The sequence below is a fragment of the Spea bombifrons genome, chromosome 4 (assembly GCF_027358695.1).
Source record: "Spea bombifrons isolate aSpeBom1 chromosome 4, aSpeBom1.2.pri, whole genome shotgun sequence".
Lineage (NCBI taxonomy): Eukaryota > Metazoa > Chordata > Amphibia > Anura > Pelobatidae > Spea > Spea bombifrons.
The window spans coordinates 24461979-24473524 of record NC_071090.1 but is presented as its reverse complement, the minus strand read 5'-3'; the positions used below and the strand labels follow the sequence as shown (position 1 = coordinate 24473524).

Genomic DNA, 11546 nt, shown 5'->3' with positions numbered 1-11546 from the left:
TCACATAGCTACTCGTGTCAGTGCTGCTAGACAGGAAGGCGAGCTCTGAGTGAGCGGCGGATCACGGGAATAGAGCAGGAGCCGTCCAGGGTTCTGAAGCGGATCATCCGGAGATTCCGTAGAAAGTCAGGGTTCTATCCTCCCACAGACGTCCTCCCCGGCCTGCGAGCGCATTGGTAGCTCCCAATCTGCTATGTATGTGAGCGTTCGAGCTGCGAGCCTGGGGATTGGACGTTCTTCCCATCCAGTCTGCGCCCCGTCTTGATTCACAAGCAGCTTGTACGCTACACAAAGCTACTGCGGGCGCTTCTGCCGCTGTAATAGTAACTGGGAAGAGCTGCGTGGACACGCGTTCCGGCACTGGAGACTTTTGGAGGGTGATAACTGCCCTACCATAGAGAGTACTGTGGGGATAATCCTTGTGGGCTGTGAAACTCCTGGAAAATTAAGCGGGAGACAGAGGCGGGCGATTAGAAGTCACCGCATAGAATTGCTGTAGTGAAACCTGCAGGACAATCTGGTAATATAATTCCGTCCTTTCTCAGGACTGTCTGTAATAGCTCTAGATTTCTGTTGTCACCCAGATCGGAGATCAGCCGGTTCGGCAGCTTATTGTGAGAATTCACGTTCATTGGCATCATTGCAACTCCATGTGCACCCACTACGACTGCCACACACTTCCCTTTAATGAGAGGGGAGTTGGGGATGATGTGAGCACTTCATAGAAGTCCAGAGTTGTGTGTTTTAAGTGTTGTCATGTGATGACATTCCTACTAACCGATCTGTGTTTTTCTGCTATGATGTATTAAGTCTGTGATCGAGGTGATCCTGTTCAGAGGGATTTCTACACCTTTTAGGGCTGTTTTGGGGCTGGACAGCATTGTTTTGATTTAAGGAAAAGGAGTCATCTCTGTTCCATGTGAAATAGGGGATGCTGTTTTGCATGGTTGCAGCAGGAGGCAATAATGGACAGCATTACTAGTGCTGTTTGGAAAGGATAATAAACATATAAGTGCTTCACTGCATTCTGCGCTGTCTTGTCCATGATGATTGAAGCTGCAGCTAAATTGCACTTACTGATTCATTCAGGACTGGCAAGGTAGAGAGAGGAAGCATTCCTACCTACATTACATTTCTGCCCAGTCTACAACATTAGTTAACAGCATGCCAATACATTATTATACTCAGCATGGTATTTAACCCCTTTGGATACCGGCGCCCAAGAATTATACGTACATTCCCTATAGCTAAAAGAATATATATATTTTTTTCTATAGCCGTACTATATATGTGCATTGATAAGCGGTTGCGTTTATTATACAGTAAGTTAATAGTTGGTATTAAACCTAAAGGTTTAATTATTAAGTATCTTTGCATAACCGCAAAAGGTTATAGCTCAGTTTAAACTGTGTATTGCTTAGTGCAAGGAAACCAAATCCCCTAAGTCAATAAGTAATGACAAACTGGTATTGTTAAAACAAATCAATTCTGATTGCAGTGGTAAAAATCAGTGTTAACCAAGGCATTATTGATTGTGTCAAACAGCTTTTACGATCCAAACTAATGAAGAAGTGCTGTCTACAGGGTTGTCTACAAGCATTTTAAAAGTCGTTGAGTAGTAAAAATGTAAACATCAAAAAGTAAACATTGTTTGAGAAAGTAAAAAGTATCCCCAAAATGTAGACGTTAAGCTAGTGGCTGCAGGCATCTAGTTATGATATTGTTTCTGGACCTTTACCTTTTTCAGGTAAAGCACTTCCAAAAGCAGGAAGTAAAAGTTTCCAGTAAAAGAATCCAGTGACATCATAGTTTCTGTGCAACTTAGCTACCGATGGCAAGGTTATTATGTCCCTACGGAATTACTCGAAAATCTAGTTCCGAGACGTTATTAAGTCATGTTCTTAATGTTTGATTTGTGTCTTTTGATTACATGCTGACAGATAAACACTTTTTACTTTTCTATTCAGATAAGGATGAAATAAAACAGATTCTTGAGTTCTTGCTTTGCTGATCCTAAATGAGCATTTTATTATACAGACCTGAAATTTGGATAGAAAGCTGTCATAAAAGTTACTGCTACTCTGAGATGAATGAGTTATGACTTGACTTTAGATATTTTCATGGTTCTTTGACTTCATAATGTAATGAATATAAAATCCGGCTACGTTACTTGACAAAGAAGACAATTCATCAAATCATGCACTTAAAGCTGTTTGTCTGTTAGCTGTGAAAATTTATCAGCTTTCTACTTGATAAATCAAAAGAGCCAACGTGTTCACTTTGCACTGTAAGTGTCTGGTTAGGTTTATCTATATTGAATATACACGGTCATCCCAGTAGTGATGTAAATTTGGGTCATGGTGGTGTTTGAAACTCTGCTTTTCGTGGTCCTCGAAGGGAAAGATGGAAGGCCACAAAATATGTTTTATGTATGCAATACTTTCTATGGCATTTTTGTTGGCAGTAGTATGTGTTTTGGTTTCATTATGTTTGAACAGAATAGAATGCATAGGTTGTGGTCTATAATTTTACCACCTATTAACTGATATTTTCATGACTCACTCATAGCGTAGTTTGCTTTTTTTTGACGGATACATTTACGAGTTGTGCTTGTGTGCTCTTATTGTCTCTGCAATACATATTTATGGGTTCTCAAAGTTCTCTGAGTACTCCCAGGTATTACTTGCCATAATCTGCGTACCATAATAATCATAGTGGAAAAGAGCATATGTCTGTTATTCTTTAAAATATGTTTGGTGCTTAAGATTCATTTAATCATATATTTTTACAACTTGTAGCTTATTCTGGTATGGTTTAATAGACCCTCTGGGATTTACTCATCAAACGGAGTTTGCTGAAAATATAAAGCATTTGAACTCGCCAATTTAAGATTATTAAGGGTCAACCTCAATTAACTACTCCTACAAGAATGGGTGGCCTGTTTTTTAATGTATAGCTTAATCAGTGAGATAAAGTGTTTCAACTCACCATAACTCACATGCAGTGTTTAGATTTGTTGGGTAAATCCCTTTCTTTTAACAACGATGGAATTCACCTGTGTTTTACTATCATGTACTTATGTCCTGATTTCTAAGAACATCTTTCGACTTTGAATGCTGAGGTCGCACTACACTGCAAAACAAGCATTGTACACGTGTATCAGGCAGTCCTGGGGCATTACACATATAGCTTTCAGTTTATACAATACCGTATATAGTCAAAAATAATAAAATGCTATTTATTGTAGGAAACATTTGTTTTAAAATATTGAGCCTTTGATTAGAAGCTGTGTTAAGCTGATTACAGAAAAACATTAAAAACATTTTTTTTTTTGTTTTTATACCAGTGCCACAAATAATGTTCATAATAACAAAAGCTATGGTGGGTAAAGGTGATTTTTCCCTCAGAAATCTCACGGTGCTGCCACAACCACAAGGGATTCTGGGTAAGCGCATGCAAATAAGGTCAACAATGACAGCGGGGAATTACTTTCAAGGGATCCATGTATAAAGTGGATATAGAGGCAAAAGATGATCATTGTTGACCTTATTTGCATGCACCTACCCACAATCCCTTGTGGTTGCGGCAGCACCATGAGATTTCTGAGGGAAAAAACAACCCTTCTGTATGGTATCTGTAGATGAGTGTTTAATAATGCTTCTACTGCCCCCTTAAAAATGTTCTGCATTATATATTTTTTTTAAATCCGGTACGTTAGATTAAATGTCCGTATTCATAACAGCACAATAATGGCTATGGCATAGTCCCATATTATATGCAAAAAAGTTATCATGTTCAGGGCAACCTTATGTTAACTCTGGCCTGAGCATTCAACAAACTCAAATTTTGGTGACCAGTTCAAAAATGTAAAGATTTATTTTTATGTGAGGGCCCTTTAACTTTATTGCTGACAAACCACAGAAACTAAATTTAATATCACTACCCTCCAGCAATACCGGTGATCCCAAGCTTTCTTTCCAGGGGGATCCAACCATCTTTTCCCTGAGCTCATATTTGTAAATACTAGACTTTTTTCCCTCTTAAAATTGTTACAAATTTCTGTACAGAAACCAAACCATTTGTGAATACATCTTTAAATTACAGAGACCACGTCCCAAGTCAGGGAAAAACATGTACTTTTAAGTATGATTATGTGCTGAAAAGCATATAAAGCTATTAGAAGTACACAGCAAAATATACTGTTTACATTAGTTAATAACATTGCACGTGAAACATCATGCAAGTGAAAGCGTTAACTGCATGCATGGATGAATGGATGTTGTGTGTAGACAACAAAGTAATTAGAGCTTCACTGGAAAAGCAGTATTATATTACATTTTATTTATGAAGCACCGGCAGATTCTGTGGTGATATTTCAAAAGGGGAAAGTGAAAATTAACAATAAAATTAAAGTTGATATAATAGACATTTTTATTGTTAACACATATTGTGTGTTGGGTACAGAAAAAGCAAACGCTTTTTGCAAGCTTTTAACCTTGGTTTAACAATACATGAAATACGTGTAATATAAAGTGTTTCTGTGGGAACTTTTACCCATTCATCCAGTAGAGCGTTTGTGAGGTCAGTCACCCATGCAGGACAAGAAGGCCTGGCTTGCAACCCCCCTCCTTCTGCTTCTCCCGGCAATCCGCTGCATTACCCTGACCTCTGCGCGTACCATGGGGACAACCTCGCTCTTCCGATTGGAAGTTATCCCTTTGGTGTTTGCTCCTCAGCCCTGAAGTGGAAGTGCTCTAGATGGAACATGCAGAGATGCTCAGCACGCACCATGGGGACAGCCTCTCCCAATTTCTTCAAGCAGAGAAGAAATAGAAAATGGTAGAGAGACAGAGACGTGGTCGTAGTACAAGCCGAGGTCAGCAACGGGTTAACAGATTCAGGTACAGGAATGGGAACTGGTGCAGGATTCAGGGCAGGAAATGGAAGAACAGGAGTACACACTTAGCTGCAGAGGCAAGCTCTAGAGACAACTGAGCATCCATCTAGAGGTACCAGAGACTTAAAAAGTCTCCCAGGGTGCCTAGGGGTCACCCGCCAACATTGGGTGCTGGTCCCTTTAAGAGTAGGCATGCACGAATGCCGGTGTTTGTGGACGGCGTGGGACAACTCCAGGATGCCAGATCCTTCATGTATGGCGAGAAGCAGAGCCTGCAGGACGGCGGAGGACCCGGGAACATCACAGAGTGAGTGCCATTTCAAACAAAGAGTGTGACAGAAAGCGAGTACGAAAAACAAAATTCAAACAAAAATTTGGAGCGTTCTGCTTCATTTGTTCTATCAAAGCCCCCTCCCTGTTTTTTAGACCGATAATCTCAGCAAATTACTGTTAAAGAATGTGTCGTATAGTTTCAATGCAACAGTAAGCAGTAACAATATTATTGTTTGTTAGTAAATACATAGATGTTGCTATGCGTTAAAGCTGTTGTACCACCTACTCTGCTAAATTGTACACTTTTGTAACCAAGTGCATTATTAGAAGTGTCATGCCTTACATTGCTGAATACCGCAAACTTTTTCAGAAATAATAATTTATAATTTTCCTTCCAGAAATTTCCAGAATTTTTGCTGGGAACGCTTAATTGTCATGTCACAGGAAAGCAGCCACTGATAGGTTGTTGCTATGGAAACTGAAAAATGTTTCTTAAAAAGTTTCTGCATTGCATGATGAAGTCATCAAAGGAAATTATAAAACAAAAGATCTGCAAAGTTTTATTTGCTCATCAGACTACAGAATGAAACTAGTTTTTTTATAGGTGAAGCAGCAAATTCAGATTACATTGGTATACCCACCCAATGTTATTGAGCTGAGTTGCTGAACTAAATTTCAGCATAAAATAGGAGCTTAACTCCAAGTTATAACTACATTTTGAAAGTATTGTTTCAATACCAGACAGTGACTGAATCAAAGAAGTTTTGAATCCTTTGAGTAATGACTTATTAAAAGAATACGCTCATTATCCAAACATTGAAATCTGATCTAAAACCAAGCATTGATCACTGGTTCTTGATCTCTTCCGGGCAGGAAAAAATGTTTTTTTAATGAAATAAAATCCTTTGAGTGACATTTTCAATAACAAGTTAAAATGGTGACAAGAGGTTTGTATGATCTACGCATAGCCTCTGATTAAATATACATGCAATTGTTTGACATTCTCTTTTTCATTGTATTTAACATAATTCTTATTACGGTAAATATAGTATAATAAGTGTAACCTATCACAAACTTAAACTGGAAAAAAATGTGATTGAGTTCCCGTATTTTCTTAAATTTTTATTGAAAAGCTGCCATGTTGGAATTTGTGTTCATTATGTCATACATTTTATATGTGATAATGTATCTCCTCATGTATCAAGGCTTTTTAGCAATATATATATACTTAACATTTGTGTGGCTTCATGTGATTAAATATGAAAGTTTGGCTAAACAGTTTAGTGTACCTTGATTTGTGCATCTTAAAGGTGATCATCGAACAAGCCAGACGGTCCCTGGATTTATGGGAACATATTAATTTATTCCAATGCTTTACATTGAAGCTGGCTAAACTCTGAATTGTTTTTTTAACATATTGAAATATTGTGTGGTATACCATTTAATACTCTACAACAAAAAATATTACAATAAAAATAAAATATTATTAACAGTAACATTAAAACCTTAACTCATCGCAATCTGTAGGATATCAGGAATTGCCAAATTTAATCTTGTAACAAAACACACTCTTTCCATATTCATGAAAAATACAACATTTCTATAAAATCAGCAGTCCTGCTATGGTTTCGCAGATCAAGTGAACAAAATATAAATACAGAACACTGGAGAGGGTTGAGCTGTACAGTGCTTCCACACACTAACAGAGCCTTGGGATAGGGAAAGAAAGATGTTTGCAAAAAATCAAGTCAATCACTTTTTTTTCCTTGAGGAAAACAGCACGTTTACACCATTCGACACATCTTACAGGTGGCTTGCAGAGACTATTTCTCGCATGCTGAGAGTCAGAGAGAGTTTTATTCCGAAAAGAAGGTTCTAAAGTTTACTAATAAGCCACCTCAGTTGATCTCATGAAGCCAGCAGTGAAAATGCCCATTAGCTGTTATTACATTCTCAGAAGACTGTATTTGACATGTACTTTGCTGCCATTACCAGCAGTGGAATTCTGTGATGTCTGTATTATCTCGTACAACTGTTTTCAAGCAACAGGTACATACAGTAGTAAGCCCTGAAGCTGCTGGTAGTGGACTGCAATATAGTGTCTACAGATGATCCCGCACAAAAAACAGTACAGAGTAAGGATCTTTTTTTCTTTTCTGTTCACCATGTTATTAGGTGCATCACACATGCAAAACAGTATGCTCTGTAAATGGTGTTTGCCTTTAGTATTCCACAGTGTTCCAGATAAACAGGCCACAATGTAGTCCCTATAAGGCTAGGTTTCCACTTGGGTTTTTGTCCTGCGTTTTTTTCTTGATGAAAAACGCCAGGAAAAACGCCAAGAAAACTGCCACTGCATTTACCTGCGTTTTGGCATTTTTTCTGGAGTTTTTTCTGGCGTTTTAGCCTTTCTGTGGAAATTGCTTTTGTTACAAGTTAGAAGTTTCACCCAGCTAAAAGGGATTAGGATAAATGGCAAGTATCTGCCCCCTCCTGATGTCATTTACTTGGTAGACCCTTTTGTCTCTTTTCTGTGGTTTGTCAGGCATGCTTTATTTCGAATGTCTGCTCCTCTGGGAAGATTGGCCCCAAATGATGGTGCAAAATGTTTGCTGTTGCTTTTGGCACGCAGGATCCAGTTGGTTTGTTTGTTTGTAATGGCATGTTTGTTCCAAATGGTGTAAAATTCAATATGAACCAGTCCAGGACTTTGTTTTGTGTGAAACTGTTTGTTTTCAGCCTATTTCTTGTAGGACACACAGATACTGGGTCCATCCTCTGCATTGTAACTGTGGAAAAAACGCCATAAAAAACGCCAAGGCAATAAACCCACATGGCTTTTTCATGGCGTTTTTTCTCTCCCATAGACTTCTATTGGAGAAAAACGCCAAGATTTCTTGCAAAAAACGCCAGAGTGTCAACATGCTGCAATTTTGAAAAACTGCCACAGAGCCCAAAAAAGCAGAAAAACGCCAAAGAGGACTGAAAAAACGCCAAACAGAAAAACGCCAAGTGGAAATGGCATTTTGCGATTTCCTATTGAAGAACAGCTAACATCTGGCTGCAGCCGTTTTTCACTAAAAAAACGCCAGGTGGCGCTATTGGCGTTTTTATGGGCGTTTTTAGCAAAAAAAACCAAGTGGAAATCTAGCCTAAAGGAAACTTGGTAGGTATGCTGTTAAGTAGGGAAGCACTGATATATCGGTGGCCAAAATATCTCAGCCAAAATGGGCATTATTGGCAAAATGGTGAAATAAAAGAAACAACCAAAAATAATCGTCCGCCGGGGCCAGGCTGCTTACCTGTACGTTGGTCGCACACACTGTGTGAGCAGCGTATCTTGTACAGGCCAGGAGAAAGCAGTACATGCTGGAATCTGGCTATGCCTGGGCATGATAGGACTGTGATTGCTGTCCAATTTTGGTGTGTTACATACTTTTAATAAAAGTGTGGGAGTTTTTTTAAAGTTTTTTTTTTTTCGGTGAATCCTGAATTTTAGGTTTCGGTCCGGAATTTTCATTTGAGGGCGTTCCTACTTTATACATGTGATAACAAATAAGCCCACATTTTCTCCATAAAACCAATGTGATTCTAATATAGAAATATGGGCTGTTGCGCCAAAAAGACCTTTGTCTACCAGAGCCAGCCCAATAATGACAAGTTCTCTGGGGCTTCCAAAAGGGCATTTTTTTAAATACTGTTTCAGTAGTACACTTATGCTACCAGTAAACCCACGTATTTTTGTAGAGCACAAAATACATTTGTGTATTTTTACTGTTATGTGGGCTGTCCAACTGGTTTTTCAGTTGTAATCTTGTGTCCACTAGAGCCAACTTTGCCATTGCACTCCAGAGGTTCCAAGTTTGTAAAGTGGGCTTGAGGGAGATTTTAAGGTTGCTTGGGGACATAATTCATAAATTTAACACTTTAACAGTTGTCACAATTTACATGTGCAGTGTTCATAACATGAATACTAAGATTGTATGAGGTTATGTGTATGTTTTGCCTGATTACGTGCATAAATGTTTATGGGGTTTTTTTGGTGGTATTTTTAATTTGGGAACAAAATTGGTTGCCCAGTGCCCACATTCACTGTCATTCAATATCACTCTCTCACACTTTCATTCGCATTCACTCTCTCACGGTCTTTAAATGTTTCCCTACCTTATCTGCTGACCCCTTCAGGCTCTGCCAACCACTTCCACATCTTCTTGTTCTTTATCTTCTCCCTTCCGTCTTTCATCTTCTCTCCTTTATTTTTTATCTGCTATTTTGGTCTGCACCTCAGAGAACGTAACCTGGTGCAAACTGCCTACAAAATGGCAGCCCTTCTGGTGGCGTATTGGGAAGTGGGACACCTAACCATTACAGCAAAACATCGTCCACTTTTCTAGAAAGGCTTTTGGAGTGTTTCTGTTGGAACTTGTGCCCATTTACCAAGAAGAGCATTTGTGAGGGCAGGCACTAATGTTGGACAAGAAAGCCTGGCTCTCAATCTCCGTTCCAGTTCATCCCAAAAAAAGTGTTCAATAAGGTTGAGGTCGGAGTTTTGTGTGGGCTAGTCAAGTTCTTCCACCCCAAACTCATGCAACAATGTCCTTATGGACCTGCTTTGTGCACTATGGCACAGTCTTGCTGGAATGTCTGACTTAGGGCTGCAACAACTAATCGATAAAATCGATAATAATCAATAATGAAAATCGTTGCCAATGAATTTCATTATCGATTAGTGGAATCAATTTTATCGATTATAAGATGATGTTTTTTTCAGAGAAAATGCTCTGAAAAATACCCCTTGTTTTATAATCCGGTTCATTCAATGTCACTTACAGCAGTTACTACTTACAGTCCCACCCTGAAGTCACTCTGATGATTGTCCCTGCCCCTTTCTTCTTTCCAGTCATCCCTGCAGTTACTCTGACGATTGGCCCAGTTATGGTTAATGAGGTCTTTAGGGTTAATTTAGGGACAGTTATGGTTAATGGGGTCTTTAGTGTTAATTTAATGCTGAGGACTGAGAGTTAATTTAATTGATTTAATAAGGTTAACTTAAGGTGCAGTTAGAGGCAAAGGGGGGGGGGGGAACTAAGGGAAATCTAAATCCTGGGGCATTTAGATTTTAATCCTGTATTTATTTATAAAGTATTGTGTCGGTGTGCTGTGAACGAGTCTGTGAATCTATGAGGGCACTATGGCATATCTGGGGAGGACAGAGTGGCATATCTGGGGGTATAGGGCATACTGGGCTATAAAGCATATCAGGGGGCACAGTGGCATATCAGGGGATATAGGGTATATAAGGCCTATGTGGGGAGGGCGGAGTGGCATATATGGGGGTATGTGGCATATATGGGGTTATAAGGCATACAGTGGGTATAAAGCATATCTGGGAGGCAGTGTGGCAAGCCTGGGCTCAAATGTGCATTAATCGAAAAAATAATTGGCCAACTAATCGATTATGAAATTAATCATTAGTTGCAGCCCTAGTCTGACTGCACTATATGAAATTACTTTAACTATTTAAATGTTTCTACTACATCTCCCCATCTCTCTTCTTTTCTCCAAACTATACTTATTAAGACCCCATAGTTATGTTCTTATTCATAGGGTGTGGGATAAATGCCAGGAGCCTGTATGTATTTTTTTTGATTGGACTAATAGTGAAAATGGTAGACAAGCTTCAGAAAGCTTGAGCTAAAGAAAGATGCTGCCATCACCAAGTTATATTTTAAGCTGACTACAGTTTATGGACACTTTGGTAATGCCCAGTACCACATTAAACAGATCAAAAATGTATAAAATCCAATTTAAGTAAAACAATTAAGTTATGTGGTATATTCTGGCTTTCTCTGAAGGTAGAGTTCGGTTAGAGCACAGAGACCGAAACTGGATTAAAATGTAGTTTTATTTGACGAATTCCATAGTGCTTATATACAAAAATAATATGAACAAGGGTGATATATGATACAGTTTGTAAAAGTAAAACAAGGAGAAACACAGAAAAACCTAATTATACAAAACCCATGCAGGTCATGTGTGGGAACCTCAATGTCTTTGTTGAGTTTCAGGGTTTTCAGGGATGTTCTAAATCCCTAGAAAGCTCCAGGAGATATTCTCTGTTTTTCCAAAAAAAAAAAACAGTCATTTTTGTCCCCTGGTGTCCCCTGGTGAGATGTTTTATATCACGCATATATTAAACTACATCTTAACATACATCTATTAACACTTTCATGACAATGGCTGATTTTATTTTTTGTACCCTTTGTGACAATGGCTGTTCTAACATTTCTGCGCTGGTCGTGTTTAGCTGTAATTTTCTTCTTTCCCATTTACTGAACCCACGCAAGTTATAAATTGTTTAGTTTTTTTGCAGGAC

General features: G+C 38.7%; 1 protein-coding gene across 1 annotated transcript in view; it reads left to right on the top strand.

Moving 5' to 3' along the window:
* The first annotated feature begins 317 nt into the window (after positions 1 to 317).
* Positions 318 to 11546, top strand: part of LOC128491322 (teneurin-2-like) — a 240059-nt gene continuing 228830 nt past the window's right edge. Inside the window, exon 1 of the mRNA XM_053463638.1 lies at positions 318 to 520. The gene's annotated coding sequence lies outside the window, so the exon portion shown is untranslated. The remainder of the gene's footprint in view (positions 521 to 11546) is intronic.